The following is a 14,640-nucleotide window of genomic DNA, read 5'->3' on the forward strand; positions in this document are numbered from 1 at the left end:
ACTAAAAGGGCACAGATGACCCAACATGTTTTGCTACAAATAAGAATCATGCCTCAAAATCAGAAGCGATCATTAAGACACATGAACTATTACAATCAAAACAACGTGTGTTCGCAGGGGACCGTCCCGTGTGGCCTGGGATACGGGCCACGGCAGCATGATCCACGGTCAGCGCACGGGCGCCCAGCACACCCAGATGGAGCTCTGGGCCAGGTCACAGTGCCCCTGCTTCAGGCCCGGCCGGCTTCACGGGAGGCCACAAGGGCTGGTACGGCCCAGAGCGGGTGAGGGGGTACTGGTGGGACAGTAGACACAGACCCGAAAATGAGTCAGATGTGCTCAGAACGGGGAAGCGGGTGGGGAAAGAACACTCTAAACCCAGAGAACCACACATGCGGGGGCACCTGGGCCACGGGAGCACAGCACCCGGAGAGTCGAGACTCGGCAGGGCTGGCGGGAAGGGGGAGGCGGGAGGCCCCACAGGTGAGCAGGGGTGGCCCATGCATTTCATGGGTATATGAACGTGCCTCGATTTCCTTTTCTAAAACACAAACAAAACATCATTGCTTGCCCTAGATTCCCTCTTTCTTTTCTTTCAAGACCAAATTTATTTAAGATGACAGACACGCCCCCTGCCAGATCCATCTGTATTTTCAGTTACTGATTAAACACAGAGAAGGTGAGTGGGAGTGAGGGGGACAGGGCAGCACCCACGTTCCCGCTTCTCAGTCAGCCTGCTGAGCTTGTGCGTGGCCGTCCGCCCGGTACGAAGAGCTCACAGGCGATGGAGACCCAGTCGTGTCCTGAACCCCATCCCCCCAGCACTGCCTGGTGCCATCCTTCCTCCACATGTCAACCAGTGTTTCTCTAAAGAGAGGCTAAGATTCAAATCAGTGTCAAAGTGCTTAATTAAAAGGAAATAGAATTTGCTGTAGAATTTCATCCTGAGAAACACCGGGACGAACACGGAGGGAGGGGTACTGTGTGGCATTCCTAAACTCACGGCAACTGGGAGCTCCTTTGTTGTGGGGCACTTCCTGGTACCTGTGTTCCTGGAGCATTTTGGAAAACACTGGTCCCTGTTCAATGATAATTTAGCAGCACACCCACTTAGTGGGCGTTCACCGTGTTTCACAGATTCTAGAACCACTTACCAGCACTGAGACCATTTCTCACACCCTCACACCCCCAGCACCTGGCTGAGCCCTGCAGTCGGAGGTGGGATACCTGTGCCTGACCACAACAAATGCCTGGTGCCGGGCCAACCTGCTCTCCCTCCTCCAAAAATGTGCCTCTTCCTCCCAGACTAGGGGTGCAGGGCCACTCTCTGGCCTCAGTGGCAGTGACATGTTCCAGGGGCAACTAGTCACCTGAGCCCCTGCAGACTCGGGAAAGCCTTCGTTTGCTCATGACTGGGACAATGAACACACTTTGACATTAGAGGGGGTGTCCAGGCTGTCGGGGAGATCGGAACATATACCCATCCAGTGTGATCTTAATGTGACTTACCACTCATCTAAACATCTCCGATCTATGACAAAACAGTTGAACAAGAACCCACATAATGGGACTCAATAGTTTGACGCTCCTGAGGCGGTGACTTGGATGCCTTCCCATTGCCCAAGCCCATCACCATTTCTTCAAAGGCAAACTGGTTCCAGGTTCACTTGGATGACCCAAATTCCAGCTGCAAGCTCTCTCCCTGACATCAGGCACAGTCCAATGCATCCTTCCCTTCCTACGCCCTCATATTCTTCCCTTGTGACTCCAAAAACATCCACTCCTCACACCCTTCTGTGATAAAACAAGAGAAAGGGAGGGACCCCTTCACCATCACTATGTGCAAGAACGTACAAGAACCCCGTGAGACCTCTCTGTTTATCAGCCAGTGTAGACACCTCACCCCCATTCTCACCAGCAGCCCCATCAACTGCTGCTAATGTGAACTCTGCAGTTTGACCCACTTCGATTCATTCCTTTTTCAAGAAATCCAGCTTTTCAAGTCTAATTGGCAACGTGACTTCCCCAGCTCTGTTTATGCCCATCTTCCCACCACCGTGAGAAGACTCACCATCCCTGACAGCAGCAAGAAGCAGAATGATGGAGAAGTATGGTGTCCATTGCGTGGGTTAACTCAGCTCATTTGAGAAACCATTCCAGTTCTTGGCCTTGATCTTTTTCCTTTTGGGGGGTGAGTTGGTTTCTCCTTGCTCGAATCTGTGGGCCAACGCTAATGTGCTTGTATCCGATTAAGGATGGGATTTACCTTTCTGTCAGAGAAAAAAGTTTAAGTCTCCAAACTTCATACCTGAAGGTGCTCTGTCCTCAATTTCCTGAGGCTCTTTCAACTGAAACCCATCATTCAACAACCTCTCTGCAAAAAGAAGTCTTTGGACTTCTGTGAAATTTAAAGGGCTGAGAACATAAATTTATATCTTCTCCCTCCTGTGACCTCACCTCCAAAAAGTTAAAGAAATAGAGAGGTATAAATCCCCAGAGGCAAATGGGAAAGGAGAGTATTAGCAGACAAGCAATTTCAAGTGACGTGTGACAGGCAGGAAGCATGAAGAAAAGTGGTTTAGCACAGGGGACAGCCTTGCAGAGAAGGACACCAGTAAGAAGAGACTTGCTCTCCCGACAGATACTTAGAGAGGCTCAACACTCAAAAGGGACACTCACACACCAAAGCTATGTGACAGCTTGTTTGGAAATCCAAACCCCACCATCTTATCCACCCAGGGGAGCAATTTGATATTGATCATTGACTGGGAGACTAGATCCTCATTTCCTGCAGAATCTGAGTGGGAGGGCGCAGCATATAGTGGGTGTAGCCTGTGCCAGGTAGGGGTGCAGTGTGTGGGGCTGACATTGCAGGACTGATGGTCTCAGATGGAAGAGCTAGACACCTGGACCTCCCTCACCTTACCCCCAGGTAGACAGCCACACATTCCCCCTGGGAAAAGATTAACAGGCCCAGGAGAAAAGAAAATCTCCACCTATTGATATTGAGCGGTCTCCTCATGGAATTACCAGCCACGAACATCCAGTCCCTCATAACGTGATGACTCCCATCACACACGGAGCTCCCGCTCTGTCAGTAGGTAGGTGAGCAGGTGGACAGATGGACAGATATGGACATGATAAACACAGATATGGACAGAGGGCCTGACAGATGAAGACATGGCATGTCAGACTCCAGGAAAATCTCTAATAGGAAAGACAGAAAAAAATAAAAAGCATAAGGACAGAGACATAATGTGGAGAACAGAAGAAAACCTCAAAAGCACCTTAATTAATGTCTTCAGTGTCATAATTCAACATTTCATACCTAAAACAAGGTTAGGGACACTTGAGAACAGGAAAAAATCTTAGGAGTTAAAAACGGATGGAAAAATATTAAAATTTAATAAATGGTCGAAAGATAAAATTGAAGAAATCTCTCAGGAAGTAGGACAAAAAGACAAAAAGTGATGGAATTCGGCGAGAATGTGTTAGAGACATAAGCAATTAACGCAGGAGGTCTAACATCTGACCAACCAAAAGACCTCCAAAAACGGAGGGAGGGAAATCAAATGGAAGTTATCGTGGAGAAATTAATTCAACAAAGTCCTCATACTTAAAAAACATAAATCATGAGCTAGAATGGGCCAGCTGAATGCCCAGCACGAGGTTTGGAAAGAGTCTATGATGAAATGAAGTAATTAAATTAATTAACTAAAAATTAATATCAGAACACCAGAGGCAAAGGACAGAGATTTAAAGAATACCAGAGAAAATGCAGGAGATGCAGGGAGCCCCGTCATCACACCCAGAAGAATGAGAATCAGAATAAGATGGGATTTTTTTTAACAACAAATCTGGATTAAAAATTCAAAATGAGATCATGCTTTTTGAGAGCAGATGCTTAATTAAAAATTCTGAAGGAATTCTCCACCGACCCAAGCTCACAACGTGGGTGCAAGCCGGCCACAGATTATTCGAGGTGCAGAAGAAGGCAGGAGGTTGGCCTTTGATGTACCATTTCTCTGGAAGCTGCTAGAAAGTCGGATCCAGTACAAGAAAGCAGTAAATCCAGAAAGAGTTCCAGGAAATAGACTGAGGCTGCGAGCGTGGAGAAGAGAAGTCTTAGGGTGACAGAAAATGTCCCCGAAGACAGAGGTCTCCAAGAGAGCCATCGGCGGAGAGAGAGGAGGCGGTGGGAATCAGGCTCCTCCGGGAAGGAGGAAGGGACGTTTGTTGAGAAAACTAAACAAGGAGGATGCGCTGCAATCATTAAACCAAGGAAGAACAAAAACCTCTAACAGAAAACAATCGTGGAATACTACTTGGTGTATTAACCACATTTATACAGCTAAATAATACGGATGAATTGTAGGATAAATCATCTGGAAAAAATAAGGACCTTCATTTGAGAAATTACAAGTACCAAAGTGATGTATTAACTCAACAGAAAAAACCAGGATGTAATCATCGTGCACATCTTGGTTCTAGAAAGAACAATATTTATACAGTTTCATGATACAAACACTGATTACTGATTTCACTAAAATTAGTGACTTGATACTATTGGAAGGAAGGGAGCTGGGGAGGGTGGTAAACCAGAGCTCAGTCCTCGCGCGCAAGGGAAGGTCAAAAGCCACGGGCGGACGGGCGGGTTAACCACGGCGGCGCCCGCGCGGCGCTCAGGACCGCGGGCTGGAAGAAGGGCCTTCCGGGGGCAGCGGGGAGGGCTGTGGGGCCCGCGCCGCGAGGCTAGTTGACGTTTCCAGCTGTGCGTGCATTATTTTCACAAGCGTTCAGTGTAAAAAGAGAGAAGCCTGGCGTGTTGGGATGCCCTTCGTACGCGCGCCGTTTGGCGTCAGAGCCACACAGGGGCCTGTGGTGTGGATCACACCCGGTCGCGCTCTCCGACTTGGAGAACACCGCCCTGTGGGCTACGCTGGTTGCTCTTCACAGCGGTCCGCCCGGGCCAACGGCGACTGGGTCTGGAACGGGGAGTAACCCGTCCAGGGTTATGTGCGAGAGCCGGACCTGGCCTCCGTCTCCAGGCTCACGCCCTCCCTGCCGCGGCGGGAGCACCAGCGCCGGAGCCCGGCTAGGAATCCTCTGGCTCTTCCAGAAAGCCGGTGCTCAGAAAATCGTTCGCATTCCGATTGTTGAGACCGGCCCCATTCCATGGCGCCGGGCGTGTGTCCCCAGAAGCAGGGCACCTGGCACTCACTCTGACCGCCCACGCCCGTGAGACCGCGTGCAAGCCCCGGCCGGCAGGCGAGGGGCGGCGTCTCCCGGCGCCGGGGCCCCCCTCCAGCGCACGCCTCTCTCTCCTCGCTCCCAGGCGAATTCCACGGGACCCCGCGTCTGCGCCTGCACCCCCTCCCTCTGCCGCCACCTGCCTCTCCAGTATTTGGGGGTTAACACGGCGGGATGTGCATCCTGGGCCCCAAACTGCCTTTGTGCTTGACCCAACGTTGCTTCGGCGTGCTTGGAAGCACAATGCATTGTTCTGACGTGATAGAGAAGCCAACACAGACTGGAACCAGCAGTCAGCGGGGACCTGGTGTCCTCTGTGGGGAGACATGGCCTAATAGAAGCCACAGCAAGCAATTAATGGCAGCCAGGGTCTTTAGAAATTTCTTATAGCTCGAGTCCACTTGAGTGACTGCGTCATTCCACGGGGATTAATGAGCAATTTTCTGTCAGAGCGAGAGGTGCACTCCTGAAGAAAAGAATGACAAAAGAAACTCCGTCCCCAGTGGATTTGACTTAACGAGTCTTTTCTTTCTTCATATTGAGAAGGAAATTTGGGAATATCATCACCTGCCAAGAAGAACACTCTGATTTATTTCCTCCCCAAATATGAAAAGCCGATCACAGGCCCCGCAGAACAGACCGGCTCCCGGGCTCCAGATGACCGAGGACGCGGCGCGCGGCGCTCTTGGAGGGGCGGCGTGCACCTGGCCTCGTTAGGGGCTGGGAGCCAAATCAGCACCAGCCATACAAGCAATTAGGCTTCATTTAAATCAGTCACAACTGATTAATTTGAGTTGTTTCACTATCATTGCTTAAATATCTCTGAGCAGGTATTCCGTTAAAAAGCATACAGATTCAAGGGTGTCAGTTTTGAGAAGTCTCGCTGTGGGCGCAAACAACGTGTCACAGCAGAAAACCAAAAGGAAGCTTCTGCTGTGTAAAGTTGTTCACGGTTGTGTTTATAATTAAGGAGACTATTCCTTGAAACCATCCACCTTAAAATTTCTCTTCACTGTTGCCAACACCCATACATTTGCCAGAGAAATAAAGTGGAATGAACCTAAATCAAGATTTTAATTTTGATTTTGTTAAAAAGCACCCTGGCCCAAACCCCAAATGGGTTAGACATAGATAGGACTTCAGTTCATGCCACAGGAAAATTTAAATCTCTTGCTAGAGTCCTTTTCTATCTGAATGGTAATTTTTCAATACAGACATTTATCCTAAGACACAGCTGTGACCGTGAAGGAATAAGCAAAGGGTGAAGAGGGCAATCCAGCCTAAAAGAAAAATGGACAAGGAGTCCAAGCAAGCAGTTCAGGAAAGAGGAGGGGCACGTGCCCGTGGGATCCTGTGCGAGGACACTCAGCCTCTGCAGACGCTGAGAAGGGAGGGAGGCATGTTTCTCATCAGCGAAGCCCTACTGTTGTAGAGCTTGAGGAGTGCCCGCACCTGTGAGGATGCAGGCAAAGGAGCAGAGTCGAGCATGCTGGTCACAGGATGGCCTTGGGGAGCGATCCCGCAACGCCCATCACCCTCGGGCTTGCACATACCCCGTGAGCAGGCCGCCTGGCCTCTGGGGTCTATGCTCCCCGGCGTGAGGAGCTACCTGCATGTGGATATGTTCATGCGTGTGCATACGCACTAAATGTGGAGTTGTTTATGAGAAAACTATAAAAACAAAACCCTAACACCCTGACTGCTGAATTAAGTTACATCTTATCCATACTCTTAATTAGTGCAAAAAAGCTGAATATGTTAATAACACCTCATCTTTCTAAGAAAAAATATATGCACACATACATGTGTTTTTGTGTGGACTATTGTGTTCCCATGTGAACTGGCTTTCTGTGAGGATGCAGAAAGGTCTGTCGTCCTTACATATCTTTGGAGGATGTGAGGGTGGTCACATTGTTACGTTTCCTTCATGCACCTGCCTGGTTTTTACTCGTTGCCATGAGCACGTGTAACTTTAAGTTTTGTCATCTAGTAGATATTTTTTAAAAGAATAGAGCTTGGGCGCCTGGGTGGCTCAGTCGTTAAGCGTCTGCCTCTGGCTCAGGTCATGATCCCAGGGTCCTGGGATCGAGCCCCGCATCGGGCTCCCTGCTCCGCGGGAAGCCTGCTTCTCCCTCTCCCACTCCTTCTGCTAGTGTTCCCTCTCTCGCTGTGTCTCTCTCTATCAAATAAATAAATAAAATCTTTAAAAAAAATAAAAATAAAAGAATAGAGCTTTAGCACAAGAACCTCCAGGCTTCACCTGCCTGAGTTCACATGGCGTCACATGGACTCACCCAGGACACAGTTCCCCACGACCCCAGGACTCCACCCCAGAACCCTAAGGGTCTGAGTGGCACCACGTTGTCTGGATCTCACCAAACCACAACCGCAGGCCTCCTGCCCTGTCCCCCATCACACCCATGCCCCACACACTGTTCCTGGTGACCCCATGGCCCCGTCCTATCGAAAAACATCAACACCATCAGAGGCAGACCCCGACCCTTCTCCCAGCCTTGCTGACTCAGGCAGCGCACAAACCCCTTTCCTCATTCTCCTTTAGCCAAAGAGCCCCGTGAGGCGCCAGCGGGGATGTCTGCCACGTGCGCCTCAAGGCTGTCCCAGCGGGGCTGGGACTTCGAGGACCACCAAAGACTCAAAGTCAGCCAGCCCTTGGCTTCCTTTTGGACCGGGTCATTGGGGTTCCTTGTTTCTTTGTCTGTCTTCATGAACCACGCTTGTCAGAATCGCCCAAGGGGTTGGAGACATCAAAACTGGGCCCGTGAAGAGAACCAACAAGAGGCATTCCTTGATGAGCGCATACCATCTTTGTACACGTTATTTCACCGATTCCTCAAAACTACCGGAAAGGGGGGGGTGTGATCTCCTCCCGCCACACAAGAGAAAGCCGACTTAGGAAGGCTGGTGGACTGGACCCACGTCGCTCAGGAGAGTCTCAGCGGTAAGGCACCCTCTCCCGGGCAGCCCACCCGCCAGCGTGCCGGTCGTTCCACAGATGATAGCCATCTGCCGTCATCCCACTGCCCTCCCTAATTCAGTCCGGACTGACGGGAAGGCAGCACACAGACAGGGGAAATGCCCGCACAGCCTGTTTCAGATGCGCAGAGCCCCGCAGATAAAGGCTGCACCCACACCTCTGTCCGACCCGGACGGATGTCATAAGCAGGACCCCGGGCCTCGAAGCCTCGGATTCCCGTTCCGTTCTTACAATAAAAACAACACCCACCCCAAATGCTCCGCGAGCCCTCACTCAGCCATTCTTTCACAATAAGTCACAATGGTGCGTGAATCACACCCATTTTACAGAGAAGGAAACTCCAGATTACATAACTTTCCCAGTTTCACATAGGAGTCGGGGGCAAGCTGAGAACTCCGGTTCTGACGGTGAGACGGCGGGGGGGCTCCCGGGCGTGCCAGCCCGGCCATGCCGTGAGCAGTAAGAGGCCACAGAGACACCCGGGGAGGCGCCCATCCGCGTGTTCTGCAGCCTCACATTCCAAACACATACAGTTACAATTACTCGGTGCATCCACTGTGGTTTACTGTAATGCGTTCAAATAAATTAGGTACCTAGTGGGTTTCCAAATCAGCCTGGAAAAGGGAACAAGAAGTCGGCAGAGGCCAGCAGTCCACCAGGGACAGGGGCTGTGCCCCGCAGGACCCCCCACACGGCAATAGCCCGTGCTCATCGAGCCTCGATGTAAGACACAGTCTTTTCCCAGAGAACTCTCCAGGGGAACCGTGTTTCCTTGGCCTCCCTACCTAGCAGGCCACCACGGTGACTTCCCAGAGCCTGGCCACACTCCAGACTCAGAATCCACATATTGCTCATGCAGACACTAGATTTGTCAATCAGTTCTCCTAAAATGGTACAATAGGGAGTGAAAATTCCTATTCATACATGAACTCCCTATATTTACAACATGATCTCTTCCCTTTTTCCAACAGATTTTGTTTTCATTGTAGAAATGGTGGTGGGCTAAGTGCTCACAGCGATGACTATGGGTGCCACACACACCCCGCCCCCACTCCCCGCCCCGGGGCCCTGCAGCTCATCAGGATTCCAGGCGCAAACGTGCAGACGGCTGAGTCGCTGGGGCCGGTGAGGTGCTCGGGCCCTGCCTCCCACTGCACCCAGCCCACCAGCCACCGCCGGAATCACAGAGACCCAGGAATGCACTGTTTTATTTTTCATTCCTACAAAGAGGGGGAAATGAAATTCTTTTAGAGAGCAGGAACGCCCAATCTGTCCCCTCTTTCTAATGTGATCTCAAATGAAGGAAAATCAAGCAGAAAGGCCACTCAAGAGGCCCCAGCCTGTGGGCTGAGCTCAGGGGAGGCTGACTGGGCAGAGCCTCGGGCTGTGGATGCAAAGCATCATCACCAGCATTTGCAAAACCCTCTAAGGAAACAGTAGCCGTTTTCCTAAAAGTACTAGCAACAGCAATTAATAGCTACCACACGTTACAAAGACCTCAACAGTGTTAGAATTCGTCCTTACAATGTGTCTTCTACAATCCTCTCTGAGTATTTCAACTGTTAACAATCCTTCAGAGCCTCAGCAATGCTGATAAGCTGAGCATAGAAGCCCACGAGAAAGAAAATCATGTGGGGCAAAGTGGTTTTTCTATTTCCTCCTCAAAAATCACAGGAGATAGCCAAAGCACTTGGTGCATGAGAGCACTCTGGATCCCAGTAGCAATCTGAAGCCAGCCCTTAAAGAAAAGGGGAGTGTTTACTGGAGGCAGCTACACGCCCAGCCCCCCGAAAGCACCTTCCACCATGGGGACCAGCGGCCCTCCCCGCTGCACTGCAGCCACCACGCTTGTGTTCAGTTGAGAAGAGCTGACATTCAAAGAGGTCTGCTTACAACCTGTCTCAGGGGTGGGGGAAGGCTCAGCTTCCCTTGGGAAGGGCATCGTGGGGAAGTGGGAAGGGCCACCAGGAAGGGAAGGCATCCACTAGGGGTGCATCGGCTGCTGCCGTGCTGGCAACCAACTGGCCTCATCCTGAGGGACATCCTGGCACTCGGTGCAGGCATGTGCCCCAGGGTCCCCCAGCTAACGGTGAGGGCCCTGGGGAGGGGCACCAGGTCCCCAGCATCGGTCCCGCCACCCCAGGTATCACTGAGGACAAAGACCCCCAGAAGGAGACACAGACTCTGCAAGCTGGAAGCGCCGAATGAGTCAGGTCTGAAGTGAGACAGCCAGACGCTTACAGCCTCCCCTCTAAGAGCAGCCAGTGACCCGGTCACACAGGTAGGAAGCGGGAGGGCTAGTTATAGAGGCGGCCAGCCTTGAGCCCTGACCTCCAGGCAGCCTCCTCTCTAAAAACCACTACTATTGACGGAAGGCACAAAATCCGGTTGACAATGGTGACAAATGCCAAAACGGTGACCGTTTCCCCTTCAGTGGACAATAATCACCATCCCTCTTCCACCCAATGGAAACCAGAGGTGTTTCCTTGCCAGGAAAATCTGCTCACACTCTGAGGCTATGCGGAGGGTGCAGGCAGCTAGAACCTCCCCGGCCCTCGTTCTGCTCTCCCAGACTCCGTGGGGTCTCGCACAGCATCTTCCCACAGGAGCGCCAGAACGGAGGGACCAGACCGCTCTGAAGAAAGAAACCTAAAGCCTTGGTCAGTGCCACCCCTCAAAAGACCCTGTGGCAACACAGGAAAGCCATGAGAGCAGAGAAGGGAGCCTCCTGGCCCCAGGAGGGGACGGGGCTGCGGGAGGCGGTGGGTGTGTTGAGAGACCAGGACTCTGAGGTCTCTGGCACTGAGCCCTCTTGCCCACCAAGCCTAGCTTTCTCCTGTGTGACACGGGGACAGGACATCTCCTTCTCTGGGTTCCTGGAAGTGTGCGATGGCATACGGTAAGTAAGATAATCAGGTACCAGGTTTTTCCCACTGAGTACGGCGAACACAAGGGAAGTACTTAGGATTTCTATAATGGTGAGCCTTAATAGAATAAGGTTAGTACAGTACATTAAACACAAAATTTACAAGTCCAGGAGATGTTTCCTTATTTGGGGGCAGTTGGCTAGTGCATCAGTAGAAACTGCCGTGTGACAAATACCACAGTGTAGCAGCTTACGCGGACATCTGTTGTCACTCCCAGCTTCCATGGTTAGGATTCCCTCCCGTTTTAGCCCGGGGTTCTGCTCAGGGTCTCACACGGCTGAAATCAAGCTATCCCCTAGCTGTATCCTCATCAGAAGGCTCAACAAGGGAATGATCCCCTTCTAGGCTCCCTCTAGTTGTTGAGGGAATTCATTCCCTTGTGGCTGTATGATGAGGTCCCGTTCCCTGGGCTGTTAACCAGGGACCACTCTCAGCTCCTAGAGGGGCTCTCAGGTCCTGGCTCATGCCCCCCCCCAGTAGTTCGTTCCCACACAGCTGGTTCTTCAAGGCCTGCCGCAGCATCTCTCTAAAGAGGGCGTCTTACACAGTGTAAGGACAGCACGGGAGTCACCATCATATCACCTGGGTCTCAAGACATAACCTCATCCAGGAAGTGACTAGATTCACAGGCAGGCACCTCCCACACTTAAAGGGAGGGGTGATGCAGGTGCACACACCAGGAGGCAGGGATCCTGGAGTCCTCCTAGAATTCTGTCCACCTGAGCTGCTCATCATTGGGTTTAGAAAATGTCTCCCTAGTCAGTAGCTTACTCTCCCAGGGTTAGACTTTCCTCACCTTTATAGGGAAAAAAATAGATATTTACCAGTTACCTCTCTCGGGTCATGGTTTGGAGGCTCAAGCTTTCACATTTACAAGCAATGTTTCAGTGCACATAAAAGTTGTTATTTGTGCAAATATATCTTTGTTTCTTTAAATGGGAGTGTAATGTCATTTTTTCAGGGGAGATAATTTCCTTCATAAGGACACAGGATTCTTCGCTAAACCTCTACCTGGCTCTGGGGATGGACGTCATAAAAGCCATTGCTTGTCTGAGCAAAGAAAACAATAGGAATGTTTAGGAACAGTGCAACTTCTAGTCAGGTAAAATGTTTATTACTGATGTCAAACTTTTGAGAAGGAGAAAGTAACTTAATAAGTAGAATAAATCAAAGAGGATTCAAAGACACTGAATTCACCTGCCTGCTGATGGAAATTCTCACCTTTCCTCTGGAGTACAAACTCCGCACAACCCAGGACACCCACCCTGGGTTCGCGCATAGACCTGGGGCAGTGGGGGTGCTATAGGATGAAAGCCGACTTTGAAAAGCTAATTAAATTTGTAAAACAATATATTAGAAATTGGTTACTCACATTTGGCTTGAGTATGGTCTGCCCTTTTCTGAATTCAGACTTTTTTGTGTGTATAAACAAGTCATTCCATCATGTTCAGCAAAGCAAAGAAGTTTCCCTCTCTCAAATCCTTACAAGTGAGCATGTCCTCCCCGTGAACCGGGATGGAAGGCACTCGCTGCCCTCGTGCTTTCTTCCTGCCGGTAGGTGGGGAGGTTTTCCCTCAAACCAGGAACTCACTGTGCCCCACCTCTCTGTCAAAGATGTTGGTTTGCTCCCAATTCCTTATGTTTTTGCATCAAATTAAATTAACCGGTTGGATACTGACAGGCCACAAATCAATAGCAGACCGAAATGCTTAAAATATTCATGTACTAGTTATCTCTTGGGGCTAGCATTCATGAGGATAGATTAGATTGCCTGCCAGGTTATTTGAAGATAAGTCTGCTTCAGTATCTGGATTTTTCCTCTCCTTCTCGCTTTATGATTCCTTCACAGGTTAGTTGTGCTCACTAATCCCTGCTCAGAAAACAATGAGGCTAAGATTTGGAGAGCAGGGAATGCTGAGTTATTTGATTTACAAATGGGGATGATGAAGAGCAGGGCTGTGCACTAATCCTGAGTTTTGCTCTAATCAAGGACCCGAATTTAAACAAATAAACTGAAGCAACACTGCCGGCAGCAAACTGTTTCTCAGGGCACGTCTGTGGCAGTTCTACCTGCACCCTCCGAAATGTCACTACAATGGGTGTACAGGGGCCATAATGCGAATTAACATGGTTGGCTTACACAAGCAGGCAAGAAAAAGTCATGGTCCCCACACTCTGTCAAGGTCAGCAAGCCCACCCTGTGCGGGCGCAGACAGTACCACTCAGCAGCCCGCCGTCCTGAGACCCCAGCGAGCAAGGAGCACCTGGATTCTCTTTCTTTTGTGACCTCCACGGAACTCCTCCGTGGAATGTTGCTCCTATATCCCACATGTGTCTCTGTTTCTAATATTGGTTTGTATGCATTGTCTCTTTTTATTTAAATTAATATTCTAATTTTAATTTTTGGAAGAACTCTTTTTCAAGCTATCTCTAGTGAAACTGTTTTTTATTTTAATTTTGCTTTTATGTTTGTCAGGGTCTCCCTTAGACCTTATTTGGAAATGCTTGGCTATTCATTTTCTACTTTCTTTAATTAACAGTTTATAAATTAACCATTTTTCAATATGTATATTTAAGGCTATGAGTTTCGCTTAGCTATTTTGTTGCATAGCTCCTTCATTGTTGTTCAATACAAAATATTTAATATTTCTCCTTTATTTTTAAAACATAAGTATTTAGAATTATTTTCACAATAAAAATTCTATAAATAAACCATTTCCAATGGAAAAATGAGGACTCAATTTAAAAAAAGAATGTAAAAAAATGTTTTCACCACTCTGAAATGACCATCTACTGCTGTTGATAATTATCCTCCATGGATGTCCTTCACGTGTCCTTATGCATGAATGCACACACGTGTAATTCTATGTAAATGGGTGCAACAACATGGATTCGTCTGGAGGGTATAATACTAAGCAAAATAAATCAGAGAAAGACAAATACCATAGGATAATACTTATATGTGGAATTTAAGAAGCAAATGAGCAAAGGGGAAAAAAAAACAGAGAGGGAGGAGGGAGAGGGACAAACCAAGAAATAGACTCTTAACTACGGAGAACACACGGATGTCACCAAAGGGAGGTGGGGGGGGACAGGGGATGGCGACGAAGAGCACATTTATCACGATGAGCACTGAGTCATGTACAGAAATGCTGAATCACTGTCGTGTGCCCCTGACACTAATATAAGATGGCACGTTAACTATGCTAGAATTAAAGTTAAAAATGTAATAAAAAATAAAATAATAATTTTATGTAAATGGGATATCATGAATACTATGAATTTTTAACAAATATAAGTTTGCAAATGTACAGTTCTGGGGGGCATTGGTGCTTTTTCTGCTATAATTTTATGGCACTATTATCAGAAAAGATGGTTTTTATTATATAAATTCCTTGGATTTAATGAGAATTCCTCTGTGACCCCATTATAATAGTTTTTTAAAATCTTCTACTTATCAGTAAAAAT

General features: G+C 49.1%; 1 long non-coding RNA gene across 1 annotated transcript; it reads right to left on the minus strand.

Annotated features, from left to right (window-relative positions):
* Positions 1–2,150: 2,150 nt before the first annotated feature.
* On the minus strand, positions 2,151–13,415 carry LOC141373545 (uncharacterized). Its single transcript, XR_012379616.1, has 3 exons — positions 13,370–13,415; positions 2,997–3,207; positions 2,151–2,270 (listed from the first exon to the last, which is right to left on the minus strand). It is a non-coding gene; the product is annotated as an uncharacterized lncRNA (long non-coding RNA).
* Positions 13,416–14,640: the final 1,225 nt, after the last annotated feature.

Source organism: Callorhinus ursinus, unplaced genomic scaffold, assembly GCF_003265705.2.
Source record: "Callorhinus ursinus isolate GAN/ISIS: 27379988/994484 unplaced genomic scaffold, GSC_fseal_2.0 scaffold10, whole genome shotgun sequence".
Classification (NCBI taxonomy): Eukaryota; Metazoa; Chordata; class Mammalia; order Carnivora; family Otariidae; genus Callorhinus; species Callorhinus ursinus.